The sequence below is a fragment of the Phascolarctos cinereus genome, unplaced genomic scaffold (assembly GCF_003287225.1).
Source record: "Phascolarctos cinereus isolate Bilbo 61053 unplaced genomic scaffold, phaCin_HiC Scaffold_4;HRSCAF=312, whole genome shotgun sequence".
In the NCBI taxonomy this organism is placed as follows: Eukaryota; Metazoa; Chordata; class Mammalia; order Diprotodontia; family Phascolarctidae; genus Phascolarctos; species Phascolarctos cinereus.
In genome coordinates this window covers 607,114,761-607,121,115 of record NW_027555847.1, presented here as the reverse complement: position 1 = coordinate 607,121,115, position 6,355 = coordinate 607,114,761, and the positions used below count along the sequence as shown (strand labels likewise).

At 35.5% G+C, this 6,355-nt stretch overlaps 1 pseudogene; it reads right to left on the bottom strand.

The window, feature by feature from the left end:
- Positions 1 to 4,747: 4,747 nt before the first annotated feature.
- On the bottom strand, positions 4,748 to 5,100 carry LOC110195561 (small ribosomal subunit protein uS3 pseudogene; annotated as a pseudogene).
- Positions 5,101 to 6,355: the final 1,255 nt, after the last annotated feature.

Genomic DNA, 6,355 nt, shown 5'->3' with positions numbered 1-6,355 from the left:
TTGTCTTTCTTCATGAATTTTCCTATACCTGAGTTGTCCTTTTCTTTACTCAGATATTTATCCTTCCATGGTTCAGTTATTTGTCAGGTCTGACTGTAAGGCAGAGTTAATTATACCTTCAAATTCCTCCTTTCTCTGTCTTCCACCATAGGAACCATTTTTGGTTGTAATGACATATGAAAAGAAAAGTACTATTGAATAATGAATAGAAATCTGGTATTAGAGCCCAAAACTCCAAGATAAAATCATTATGACCCCTACTGGTGGTGTAAAACTAGGTGACTTATTTTCTTTTTCATTATTCTAGGCAACTAGGAATATACATTGCAGAAAATGTGCTGATCCTCATTGACAAAAAGAATCTCTTTATCTGGAATTTCCCCTATATCATAAAATTATAGGTCTAATCCTTATACCTATGTCTAATGTAATAAAGAAATATGTAAGTACCTACTTAGTACAAAGTACTGTGGTAGGCTTTGAGCAAATATAGATGTCCTCTTTCAAATATATTATTGTTCAGTCTTCTGATATTGATAGCTATAGAAAATAACATTACATGATAGGGTCAATAGAGAATTACAAAGTAAATAGCAATAAGAAGTAAGAAGAAGTGGTAGTGTACAGATCTTTTTAAGCTTTATAAGTAGAGGAAGCAAGAAAGTTTCTTGGAGGAGAGGCATTTGGTGGAATTTTCAAAGACTAGAAAGAAGGAAATAAGCATTTATTAAGCACCTACTTTGTGCTAGGCACTATACCAAGTACTTCATAAATATTATTTTATTTAATCCTCATAACAATTCCAAAAGATAGCTGGTGATGGTGGTGGTGGTGTTCTTTACAATTGAGAAAACTGAAGCAGGTAGAGATTAAGTTACTTACCCAGCACCATACAGCCAGTAAGTATCTGAGGCAGGATTCAAATTCAAGTCTTTCTGATGCTAAGTAATGGGCTATTTCCACTGCACTATCCAACTCTCTCTAAGAAAATAGAAAAAGTGCTTAGGCAAAAAGAGAGAAGGTGGGAATTTTTAGGCATGGGAAACAACTTGAGCAAAGATCCAGAAGTACAAGAACAAAATTCCTGTTCAGATGGCTAGAAGCTCTTTGACTTGGTTGGATCATGGAGCTCATGGAGCATGAAATCAGTAACATAGGAGAATGTAAAAAAAAAAGTAAAGACAGAGACTAGAAAGTCTGAATTATGGGCAGAACACATTATTATTATTAATTATTATTATTATTGTTGTTGTTATTATTTTTGTTATAATTATTATTATTCAGGAAACAGTATCTCTGAAGCCTTTTGAACTGAGGGATGACATGACTAGATTTATGCTTGAGAATGATTATTCTGTCACTGGGATAAGGTTAGATTGGAAGGAAAGAAAAGAGTGAGGTAAGGAAGTTAAAGGGGTGCTATTAAAAATATTGCAAGTGAGTAGAAATAAGAGAATGTATTAGAGCAGCCTTAGCTGAGGGAGAAGAAACACTAATAGCTATCATTAAAATACAGTGCCATGGTTTGCAAAATTCTTTACAACTTTAATCTAGTTATTTAATCTAGTTATAGCCTCTCAAAACCACTATATATATATATATATATATATATATATATATATATATATATATATATATATATATATATAACCACTTTACAGATGAGAAAACAGAGGCTACCAGAAGTTATATGAGGTTATATTGCCCAAGGTCACACAGCTGATAAGTGTGTAAGAAAGTATTTGAAGTCAAGGCTTCCAGACTCCAGGGTCCAGCACTCTATCTACTATATTACCTACTTGTCTCTAAATAGGATAGAATAGAGAAGAGGGAAATTATGCAACAAGTGCAATAAACCAGACAATGTCACAGAATCTAAGGTGGAAGGAACCTCAGGAACCAACCAGTAACATTTTTATATGAGAAAATACCTCTCCTAAATTTTATTTACAAATGACAATCCAGCCTTCATCTGCAGGGTTTCTTTTGTAGAATCAGTGACTTCAAAGTCTACATGAACCATATTTTTTTTTTCTTTTTGAGGCAGTTGGGGTTAAGTGATTTGCCCAGAGTCACACAGCTAGTGAGTGTTATGTGTCTGAGATCAGATTTGAACTCAGGTCCTCCTGACTCCAGGGCCGGTGCTCTATCCATTGCACCACCTAGCTTTCATCTACCATAAATCTTTTAATTAAAATCTAAACTCTATAGGGTAAAGGTTAAAAAATAAAAGATGGATGGCATAATGGATGGAGTGAGACTTGATTAGATAGATATGAATTCAAATCATTGTTCAGACTTTTCATTTCACTTCTGTGTTCCCTGGTTTCCTCAACTGTAAAGTTACACTTTAATAACACCTTTCATCACAGGGTTGTTGTAAAGATAATGAGATAAATGATGTAATTTTTAAAACTCTTCAAAATATTTTAAAAAAATCTTTCATTGTTCATTAAGCTTACTGTGTGATGAAGGGGAGTGTGTGTGTGTGTGTGTGTGTGTGTGTGTGTGTGTGTGTGTTCTGTCTTTGTGTGTTATCCTTCCCTGGTCTATGTGTTTGTACTACATATGACTTATAAAAAGAGTTGAGTGGAGTATTTTCTCTATCATTATATTAAAAGTTATTTGTGAGGAATAAACATTAATGGCTATTTAAACGCTTGACAAAATTCCCTTATAAATCAGTCTGGACCAGGAACACTTTCTCTCCCTTTGGCTGTTCTTTTATAATCAGTTTAAATTTATTTTCTTTATTTAGACTGTTTTTTATGTATTACATTATTTCTTTATATATTAATATTTTATATTTTTATAGATAATATTTTATGTCTACAAAATTCTCAATATTGATGACATATAACTACATTTTTATACAGTAGGTTTTTATAGTTACATTTTTTTTCTCTGCTGTAATTTGTCCCTGCTAATTTGTTCTTGAAATCTGATAGGTTTGGGGAAAAGTTAAGCACTTTCTAAATAACCAGCCTTTAGTGTTATCATTTTGATACCCTTATTGTCTTTTGTTATGTTAAATCATTGTTCTTTCATGTCCAACTCATTGTGACCTCATTTGTTGTTTTATTAGCAGAGATACTGGAATGGTTTGGCATTTCCTTCTGCAGCTCATTTTATAAATTATCAAACTGAAGCAACCAGGATTAAGTGACTTGCTGAGGGTCACAAAGTTAGTGTTTGTCTTCTACTTCTATTATTTTTCCTGTAATTTTCAAGATTTCCCTCTGCAGTTAATTTGTGTTTGTAGATTCTATAACTTGTTTTTTTGTTTCTTTTTTTCCCTAAAACAGGTAGAATTAATCTTTTCTTTTTAAATATTATTAATGAACGTTTTCTTTCTTTTTTTTTCAAGAACATTGGAACTGATGTTGAGAAATTATTATATTATCTCCACTGACAACATTGACATATTTTACTGAAAACTTTGAAGCCATTCAACAAGAGTTTCATTTTCTCCCTTCCTCCTCTCACATCTCCCAGATGTTTTCTGCCACTGTCTCAGCCTTTACTCCTGTCCTTGTGACTTTGCCAAAGTTAATCCCTCTACATAGATAAGTGATCTCACTCCACCTCATCTTCTCTAGTGGTTTTCTCTCTGTGATCCCCATTCTCTCACCTATGTCTAATCTCTTTCTACTGGATGCTTCCATATGGTATATAAAAATGCTCACATCTTCCCTCATCCTCAAAAAATCCTCACTTGATCCTTTCATCCTTATTAGCTATTATTGCATAGCTCTGCTCTTCTTTTGTGGCTAAACCTGAGAAGACCATTTAGTATTAGTGTTTTCATTATCCTTTTCTCTCAGTGTCTTCTTCACTCACCACACTTTGGATTTTAGCCTCATTATTCAACTGAAACTAATCTTTCCAAAGTTACCAATGAGCTCTTATTAGTCAGAACTAAAGATTTTTTTTCTTAATCTTCATCCTTCTTTACCTCTTTGCAGCCTTTGACAGTTGATCACTGTTTCTTCCGTTACACTCTCTTCTTTTGAAGTTTTCATAACTTCATAATTTTATCCTTTATCTTTGCCTACCTGTCTGACTTTCCCTTGATTTTCTTCCAGTCTGCCAGCCATAGCATCTAACAGGGCTGTATGGGGCTTTCTTCTCTCTCTGTAATAATTTTACATCATGATTTCAAGCTGTTCCATAGATTTAACTATTATCTTTTTGCTGATAATACTTAGATCTTCTTACTTATCCAGTCTCAACCTCTCTCCTAACCTATAGATTTACATCTTTAATTGGCTGAACATGTATGTGCCACAGATGCTTTATCCTCAATATGTCAAAATTTATATTCATTATCATTTCCCCAAAGCCATCGCCTATTACAGAATTCCTTATTTCTCTCAAGGCTATCATCATACTTCCAATTATTCTGACTCAGAACCTAAGTGTCACATTCTACATCTTTCTCATCTCCTTCTTCCCCTTAAACATGTCACCAAGTTCTGTTGATTTTACCTTTGTAATATCACTTGCATATGCCTCTTTTTCTCCTTTAATGCTGTCATTCTCCAACACCCTATTCAAGCCATCATCAACTCATGTCTGGGCTATTGCAGTGATCTTCCTAAAGCACAAATATTATTATATTAGACTCATACTCAAAGAACTCCAATAGTTCAGTATCATCTCTAGAATTGTTTCTTTTTTAAAGATTTTATGAAAGATCTTTACAGAAGAGCTTCAGGCACACCATTCCATGTGTCACAGAGTTCTGTTATGCAGTGGGCACTGGCTGGGGCACAGCTGGTTGCTTTCCCTTCCTGCTCTTCCGCTCTAAGATGGGGGTGGTAGGAAAAATCTCATCCTTAGACTCTACAATGCTCACGTGGTTGGGCAGGGGCTTCTTAGGGCCAATCTTTCCACTTGGGTCCCAGGGCAACATGATTTTGATTTTAATTTCTAATACACCCTGCCTAAGGAGGACTTGGTGTACAGCTGTGTCGATGTAGTAGTTGACGGGTTTCCACTGTGGATCATCAGGCCATCGACAGACTTCATGGACTTGGCCCTCTAGCCTCTGAGTTCATCAGACACCACCACCTCACATCCCTTTGCTTTACTCTCCATAATGAAGCAGAGGACACTATAGCAGGCCCTACACACAGCTCAGGAGTTTGTAATGCAGGGACTCAGCCTGGGCAATAGCATAGAGACCTCTGATGGCCACTTTCTTGGCATACAGCTCTACATTGCCTTCAGGGAAGCCAAATCTTTTTTGAACTACAGCTGTCAGTTCATTAATCCAGTGACCCTTCTCCCCAAGGACATTCTGAGTCTTCTTCTTTGAGATCTGTACCACCATCTTGTACTGACAGGAAAGTAGAATTGTTTCTTTATATGTTTTACTCCCCACACCTCCCCACTAGAATGTAGGCTCCTTCAGGGAAGAAGCTGCCTTTCTTTTTATTAATTGTATTGCCAGAATTTACCACAGTGCTTCTAGTAGGCACTTAAAATGTGTTGATTGGATTATGAAAAACATGTAGTAGGCCAGTAAGATTACACCTAGAGTGCAGGAAGAGGAATAATGTAAAGGCTGAAAAAGACGGTTGCAGTTTACATTTGATTGCATTATAGCTGGGTCCTGCTCCCATGAATATAGGATACACTACTTTCTGCTCCTTCTAAGGCTTTGACACATAACTCAAACCCCATTTGAGACATCAGCTCCATAATGAACCAACTCTTTTATTACTTCCATCTTCTGTCACTTCACGGAGACCAAATTTCCTCTGGATAGTATTCAAATCCTGGCCACCTATCACTATCGGCTTCACCTTCATTAATTGTATCCCCTTACTAGATATGATGGAGGAGTCAGAATTCCCCTTATTTCCCATTCCAAGTTCAATTTCTTCTACCACCATTCCTCAATAACATCTTCTTCTCTGAGATTTCTTTAATGCAGAGATATCACTCAATTCCAATTTTGACAGCCATCATTCAATTGTCACCACAACAGTCTCCCTAATTACTTAGTTAGTGTATTAGGTGACTTCAATCTAAATATTGATGGTCCTTCAAATACTGTAAATATGCTCAATTTACTCAACTCCCCTTAGTTATTCCTCAGTTCCACCTCATCTATGCACAGGGATGGTCATATAAGTGACATTCATTCACCCACAAGTATTCCATAGTCATATTAAATAACTCCAAAATTAATTTATTCAATCAAAATATTTATCCTGTCTTCATCTATTCATGTCCTTCAAAACCAATTCTTTATTCCCACTGTTACCTCTAATCTTTTTATTCTATCTCTTAGTACTATCCCAGGACATCACCTCTCTTCAAGCTACCTTCTCTCTTTGTAATCTTG